This window comes from Pteropus alecto, unplaced genomic scaffold, assembly GCF_000325575.1.
Source record: "Pteropus alecto unplaced genomic scaffold, ASM32557v1 scaffold94, whole genome shotgun sequence".
NCBI classification, from domain to species: domain Eukaryota; kingdom Metazoa; phylum Chordata; class Mammalia; order Chiroptera; family Pteropodidae; genus Pteropus; species Pteropus alecto.
The window spans coordinates 497,956-506,118 of NW_006437736.1; the positions used below are offsets into that span (position 1 = coordinate 497,956).

The 8,163-nt window shown below is 50.6% G+C and overlaps 1 long non-coding RNA gene and 1 pseudogene across 5 annotated transcripts in view; both read right to left on the reverse strand.

Moving 5' to 3' along the window:
- The window catches only part of LOC112481895, an 8,695-nt gene extending 1,592 nt beyond the window's left edge, over positions 1–7,103 (reverse strand). Inside the window, exons 1-3 of one of the 5 annotated variants that reach the window (XR_003047120.1) lie at positions 6,707–7,103; positions 5,696–6,238; positions 2,626–3,014 (exon numbers count right to left, since the gene is read on the reverse strand). This is a non-coding gene — a long non-coding RNA (uncharacterized LOC112481895). The other 4 variants (XR_003047122.1, XR_003047121.1, XR_003047119.1 and 1 more) reach the window with 4 other exon arrangements.
- On the reverse strand, positions 4,308–4,426 carry LOC112481974 (annotated as a pseudogene).
- Positions 7,104–8,163: the final 1,060 nt, after the last annotated feature.

The following is an 8,163-nucleotide window of genomic DNA, read 5'->3' on the forward strand; positions in this document are numbered from 1 at the left end:
TCTTTCCCTTCCTCCTCACTCCCTCAAACATTTTTTGAGTGATCGCTTTGTTTCAGGCACACACTGCTAGGCCCTGGGAAAAAAAAAAGATGAGTCAGACTCAGGGCCAGCCCCGGGGAAGCCATCTAATCCAGATCAGCATACATGACTGTTCAGCCATGGCCAGGCCAAAGCAGGCTTTGCCAGTCAATCACAGCACACATTCCCTGGGAGCCTGGGCTCGGCCTTAAGATTCTGCTCTGCGCAGAGCTTCAGGCAGCCATTCTCATCAACTGGAGTTGGTCCAATATATGGAAACTCTTTCCTGTGCCTAGCCAAAAACATTCCTCTTTCCCATAACAAGTCTTTGGACATCATCACACAGCAGAATTCTCCTATGCTCATCCCCAGGGTCATTTTCTTCTCGAAGAAAATGACATTGGTGACTTCAACTCCTGAACCTGGTCGGCTGTTGAGTCATCCTCGTGGATAGGTGTTGGAGCACAGTTCCTGGAGACAGAAAGACTACACCTGAGTCTTATCCCCACCGCTGCATCCTCCCGAGCCTCGGGTTTTGGATGAATTTTCTAGAGCTCCTGTAACGAATTCCCACACACTCAGTTGCTTAAAATAAGACGAATTTATTATCTTTCAATTCTGGAGGTCAGAAGTCCAAAATAGCTTACAGGACTAAAATCAAGATGTCATCACGGTTGCGTTCCTTCTGGAGGCTCCAGGTGAGAATCGACTTCCTCGCCTTTTCTGGCGTCTGGAGCCTCCTGCCCGCATTCCTCGGCTGCTAGCTCCACCCTCCCTCTTGGAAGCACATCACTCCAACCCCTGCTTCCATCTTTGCGTCTCATTCTGACTCTGACTTCAGGGCTCTGAATGCTTGTTCCTGCCTCCACTTCTGCCCCCGATTCCTATGTTGAACTCCTAACCCCACAAAGATGATTGTATTAGGAGGCAGGGCCTCTGGGAGGTGCTTGACTCACTCATAAGGGTAGAGCCCTCATGAATGAGATTCGTGCCTTAAAAAAAGGGGCTCCCAGGAGATCCCTTGCCCCGTCTACCTTGTGAGGACAGTTAAAAGGAATCTGCTATGAACCAGGAAGAGGGCAAACATGATTAACATAAAGTAACCATGTTTACTTTTATCGCAATGCTGGCACCTTGATCTTGGACTTCTCAGGCTCCAGAACTATAAGAAATAAATTTCTGTTGTTCATAAGCCACCCAGTGGGTGGCATTTTGTTATGGTGGTCTGAACAGACTAAGACACTTCCCCTCTGCCTCCCTGTTATGAGGGCCTTTCTGATCACATCACCGGGAATAACCCGTGATACCTTTCCCATCTCGAGATCATCATCAAAATTATATTTGCAAGGTCCTTTTTGCCATGTGATATAACATCCGTAGGTTCCGGGGATTGGAACAGGGACAACTTTGAGAGCCATTATCCTGTCTGCTACAGGTTTCTTACCCGTAAATGGGGGTATTGATAATCTACCTCATAGGCTTGTGGGACGATTATGGGAGAGGATTCATGTGAAGCCCCAAGCAGAGTGCCTGGCATATAAAGAAGCACTTGCCATCATGTATTTACAGCCAAGGAGGTTTCTGCATTCATGGGAATGGGTACTGGGGAGAGCTCAGAGCCCTGACCGCTGGCCCTTGGCCCTGTATGCCATCTCTTCTCTTCCTTCTGGGCACCCTCTGTCTAACCTGGTGACGGAGGAGCGAAATCACTGCAAAGTTATATTTAGCATCGTTTCTAGGCTCTTCACTCCCCTCCTCATATCTCCCAGCTTTCATACAATCCCCTGATTTGTATGGAGGGGTGGTCCTGGCACAAGCAGCATCAGAACCACCTGGGAATTTGTTAGGGCACTTAGTTGGTTAGTTAGGCTCCTCCCCAGACTAACTAAAGCATAAACTCTGGGGTGGGGCCTTAAGGTTTTAAGGAGCCCTCCAGAGGATTCTAATACTCCCTCAAGTTTGAGGAGCCACGGATGAAGCATCTACTCAAGGACCACACCTACAAGGTAGATACAGTAGTAGCACCCCCATGGCACAGAAGAGGTTGCGGGGCTCAGGGAGAAGAGTGTCTCCCCTAAGGCCATGCAGGTAGGAGGTGGTCGAGATCCCGTTGGAATCCAAGCAATTCCACATCACCCTGTACCTCCTCCCTTGGGCGCCTGGCTTCACAGTGCCACCTGGACATAGGTGATCTAGGGGAGGCTCTAGCCAGCCACTCCCAGGGCACAGCCCTGCCCAAGGACCTCTCCCTCTTTACCTATTGTGTGTCATTTGGGGCAGAGCCTTGCATTAGGCTCCAGTCTCAGGGTCTGATAACCAATTTACACTCAAGAGTAAATGGCTGATAACACCTGCCTTCGGGGGTCACCTGCTCCTTAGAGGATGTTGTAGTAACTAGAGAAAAGAGAGGGCATAGCAAGGGAGGTGTGTGGTTCAGGCACCTTGTCATGAATGTCTCTATGTTTTGACAGGAGGGCTATGGACTTCTGAGTAGCAGCAGAACAGTCTCATGGAAACAGCACAGGGCACTGCTATGTCTGACTGGGTCGTAACTGCCTAGGGTCATTGGGCAAATCACTTCATTTCCTTAAGTCTTCATTCGCTTACCTGTAAAAGGGCATGATTCCTACATCAGGTCCCACTGGGAAGATTACATGAGACAGCCTGTATCAGGTGGCCTTCTCCTCCCCTGACTGCCCTGGCAGGCTGCTGTGACCTGAGCCCAACCAGGGCACGGTCACCCAGGTTACAAAGTAGGTAGGCCCCTTACCGGGGCAGCATCTTGTGCCAACCGTCTGTGCCACGTGCCGAAGAACTGCCCAGGGTCAGAGTGCCTAGCAATCCCTGCTTCTGGAAGTCTTCCCTGACGCCAGCCTGAGCTCCAGCCACGTGGGAAGCAGCGGGGGCGCTTTGTCCGGAGTCTGGTCCTGGCTTTGCCACTGACCCGCTGAGTGACATGGACAATGCCCTGTCCCTCTTTGGGCCTGAAGCCTCACCTGAAAAATGAAAGTGAGATGTAAGGACGTATAAGGGTCTTCCCAGGCCAGCTTGGTAAGCATCCTCTGGACTCCTTTAGCAGCCCTGGTTCCCTGGCTCTGGTAGTGAAGTGTATCCTGCTGGGGTTGTTCCCACAGCCTTCTGTGAGATGTGCTGTTTTCTGCCCTGCATGACTAAGTTCTTCCAGGAAAGGCCTTGGATCGTATGGCTCTTTATTTTGTCTTCAGCCCTGCGCTTAGCGCTGAACTCTACACATCATTATGCTCCATAAAGACCTGCTGATTAATTCCCAAAGATCCTGGTTTTGCTCAGGAGAGCATGTTTCTTTCAAGATATCACCTCCTCCAGGAAGCCTTTCCAGATGTCACCTCCCTTCAGACACATGTACAGAATTACTCCACCACCCACCCCCACAATTCTCCTCATGCTCGAGTGATCCCTCCCTTCAGATTCGTCAGGAGGTTTCATTGTTCTTTGAACAATGCCTGGCACATCCAATAAATGGAGGTTGAATTCACTTGAATTACAGTCTAAAGGAAGAGGGGGAAAGAGAGAGAGAGAGAGAGAGCACCAGAGTCTTTGCAGAGGTGGGGGCAATAGCTAGAAGGGGCTCTCTTCCAGGAAGGCCTGCAGATGGCAAACAGCTGGTGGGATGTGTGTGTGCGCATATGTGTGTGTGTGCATGAGTGTGTGTGAGTGCATGTGTGACTGTGACTCATCCCACTTCTGCAGGCTGGGGGATGCTGCAGACAGGCTGAGACAGGAGTCAAGGCCTAAAGGAATTTGGATAAGGATAACACAAGCCCTGGAGTATTTCTAGAATGCAGGAGGTTAAGGGTGCGGGGAGCCAGGTCAGGGCAAAACTGCCTGATTGTGTTACTTGTTTGTTTATTTTTTTGCCTGGATAAAATATTCACATGGTGCAAAATTCGAAAGGTACAAAGGGGCACAGTGAAGTCTTCCACCCTCCTGTTGCTGCCACCCGGGCCCCTCCCAGAAGCAGCCTGTATGTCCAGTTGCTTCTATATACCTCCTTCATGTATTTTTTTCTCCCCTTTGAATACAGGAAAGCATATCATCCACACTGTTCTTCACTTGTCTTTTTACTTTAACATATTTTTGCGAGCTTTTCATTTTAGCACATAAAGAGCCTCCTCGTGCCTTTGTCCTAAAATACAGGATGCCCAGTTAAATATTTTTCTTTTTTTTTTAGGCGAGGCAACCCTTGGTCGACCTCACATATTACAAGGACCCTGTCAGCTTACAATCCCTTATTTTTTTTTTATTTTTTACACCTACAGCACCTGGTCTTCCTAGGTGGTCTCCTATCCAAGTACTAACCAGGCCCAACTCTGCTTAGCTCCCGAGATCAAATGGGATCGGGCTTGTTCAGGGTAGTATGGCTGTAGACGCCCAGTTATTTTTGAACTTAACTTTTTAGTATAAGTTTGTCCCATGCAATATTTGGGACATACTTATACTAAAAAAACCCAGTATTTATTATTTATCTGAACTTTAAATTTAACTGGGCATTATGTAATCTTATTTGCTGAATCTGACCCCCTTGCTGCATTCATGGGACTCCTCAAAAACTGTGGAGGCTTCGGGAATCGGGCACCTGGACCTAGTGGGCATCCTCTCTCCGGCCTTATTCTGAATTGGACCCTGCCGGCGCCAGGGTTTGGGCCCGTGCTGAATTCCCATCTCCAGGCCTCTTACCGAGATAAGGAATAAAAGGCTCTTAGAGTCATTCGGCCCATCTTCCTTGTTCAAGGCCCAGAGAAGGGGATGATTCACTCAAAGTCACACAGCAAGTCAGGGCAGAGTTGGGGCTAGGCCCTGGGTCCCTGTCTCCCAGCCAGTTTTTTTTTTCTCTCAAGCAGCTCAGTATGATACACGCATGGGGTCAACAGTGATGATTCTAAGCCTGAGCTTTTGGAACATGCGCAGACAGGAAGGCAGAAGCACAGGGCCCCAAGTTCTGTGGGGAGAGGCTGGCCCACAGAACACCTGGGAACCAGGAGATATTCAGTCTTGGGTCTGAGCCCCAGAAGGCCCAGCTCACGGGAATAATAATAATATATTAATATTAATAATAATAATAGCAGCTACCACTGTGCTTATACAGTGCTAGTGTTTTCATAACGTATCCATCTTGACACTCACAAGGGCTCTGCAAAATGAGTGTGATCAGTCCCATTTCTCCCAGAGGGACACTGAGGCTCAGAAAAGGTAGATAATTTTATCATTTGCCAAGACCCCCCAACCAGGAAGTGGCAGCACTGGTTTAACCCAAATACATTTCACTCCGAGGTGCTCAAACCCTTTCCACTGGGATTACGTGCACCTATCAATATTATATTTGTGCCACTTTTCAAGTAAGAAAACTGAATACTTGTGACAAGCCCCCTACCCGAGAGACCACTTTAGTTTTACAACAGTCCAAAGCAGGAACAAACTTCTGGTCCCTGTGGCCCGCAGGATGAAGGCCAAACCCTCACTGGTCCCTCTTTTGACCCTTGACCCTGTCCTAGCCCACTTCTCCCAGCTCATGGCCTGCTGTTCTGTCCATCTCCCCAACAGGCCACCCCGTTTCCTCACCTCCGCACCTCCATGCTTTGGATCAAGTGGAAAAAGGCAGGTAGAAGCACTAGGTCCAAATATTGATTCGGTCAGTTACCTGCTGGGTGACCTTAGGCAAGTCACTTCACCTCTCTGAGTCTCCCTTTCCTTGGCTGTAAAGTAAAGAAAGATGTGCCTAAGTCTCAGCCTAGGACCTGCCCTCCACATTATGAACTGATGAACGTGTGCTGTTGGAAGGATAGGAGGCAGGGAGGAAGGAATTTATTGTGCTCCCACCAAGTGCCAGACCCTGTGAATGACGCTAGGGACACTGGTGAACAGGCGGATACAGTCACCACTTTCCTGGAGATTTTTCTCGAAAGGGCTGCGGATGTGGTTAATTCCAGCAGGAGGTTAAGCAACTGGGGCTTTGTAACTGTGGGCAGAAATTCTCCTGAGCCATGGACTTCAGCCAGGAATGACGGTGGGGAATTACCCTAATATGACAGGAAAGAAAGGAGACTTGCCCCAGTTCACTCAGCTTTCAGTGCTTGGAGCCTGAATTTGAACCTGGAGTCTGCTTTGGCATCCACCCTGGTTCTCTCTTGGGTCCCTAGGACTTAGCCGCAGGAGGAAGCTCATGAAAGAGAGATCGGGGGCCCTAAGAGAAAGCAGGTGAAAAGACAGGCCTTTCTAGGCCCTTACCCACATAGTGAGGCCCAGCCCAGCCAGCCCTTGGCAGCGAGCGCCTCGCACTCAGGTGTGCCCCTTGGCAGGGAGAACCTGGCTGCGACTCTCTCCTGCCACCGTCTGTGGGATGAATGACTGAGCAAACGCTCCCCGGTCTGTCTCGTCCAGCCCGAGCTCTCCGCCCCCACCCACGTTTCTCAAACACCCAAGCACCTGATTGTAAACGGAGCTGGGGGCAGGGAGCGGAAGTGGGGGACTGGGGGGCGGAGGGGGACGGCAGATCAGGGAACTGAAGCAGAGGCCCACTCAGCAGTTCCTTCATGTCTTCACTGTTTTCTTAAGGAATCTTGTGCATATTGCATTCCACTCCCTAGCGGATCTGTGTTCCCCCCCTGCTCCCTCCCCGCCCCATCCCGTGTTTGTTTTAATAACAATCAACCTTTTCTGTGACTGTCTCTCCAGTGGACAGTGGCTTCCCTCGAGGGCAGGGCTGCAGGCTACCTTACTCAGTGCCTGCGGTCCTCAGCACAGGCCTAGTCCAGATGGGTGAGCTATGCTTGGAAAAATGAGAGAATGAATGAATGAGGCAGGGCGATGTGTGCGGGGGAGTGTGGTAGGGCCCCCCCAATAATGGCCTCCCAACCTGTCCACTTCCTAATCCCTGAAACCTGTGCATACCTTACCTTATATGGCAACATGAACTTTGCAGGTGTGAGTAACTTAAGGATCTGGAAATGAGAGACCAGCCTCCTCTTCCTGATGGTCTGTCTTGTGGATTTCAGACTCACTGAGCCAGCACCCACAATTGCATAAGCCAATTTCCTACAATCGGTCAACCAATCATTTTATATATATATAATATACATGTCATATATATTATCTATATGTTATATATATATATCCTCCTCATTCCGTTTCTCTGGTGGAAGCCTGAATGATACTGGAGCCAAGGGAAATTGGCCTCTGGGTCTGTATTTGGGAGACCATTCAGACTGGGATTATGAAAGGCAGAGAGACAGCCCAAGAAAGAATAATCTAGACGGTCTGGTGTCCTTCAGTTGGGGCCTGCCTTGGCCCAGGTCTCCAGGGAGGCTGGTCCACTGACCTTGGCCGTGGGCAGGGTGGAGGTGGAGTGCAAGGCCCTCACCGGCAGCTGAGCAAACAGAAGAGCAGTGGGGGATGGGAGGCAGCAGAGCCAGGAAGTTGGCAGTGAGGGAGGGAGGGATGGAGGGGAGGGGTAGGCCCTGGAGCACTGAATGCAGGGCGAGGTCTCTGGGCGAGGGAAGAGGCCTACAGGCACTAGAAAAGCCAGGCTGGGCTGGGCCCTGGGGACACAGCAGAAGATAAGGAATAGCCCCTGCCTCCTGGGGCACACTGTGCACTCCCCAGGTTGCCTGGTGTAGTTAAGTATAGTGCATGGCACAAAATAAATAATTACCGAACAAATTATCTGAGACCAGGCCCAGCAGGTAGGGGACCTAAGATGGAGCATTTGACAAATAAGGTCTGGGAAGAAAAAAGAAGTTGGCTTAGTGGAGGCTGGGAGTAGGGAGCTGAGATGAGAGGGGGCCTGGGCTCCGAGGTAGGCTGCCTGGAGGGGGAGGACCAGCTGCCCATGCCCCTTCCTTCGGGAGCCAGCACGGTGGCAAGGGAGAGAGTTGCTTCCTGCCTCCCCTCAGTCCACCCACCCAGGGTAACTTTCCTAAGGACAAGCCCCACCTCCTGCGAGGGCTAATTGGAGCCGGATCTCTGCCCTCCAGCCCCAGCCCTCCATTTCTCCTCAGACCTCTCCCGGGCTGTGGTTTTAGCAAACAATTTGGATCATTCTAGAGCTGGCAGAGGAGACCTGGCCCCTTCCTAAGTGGTGGTAAGAAATGCTCTGCATTCCTGAGTTGG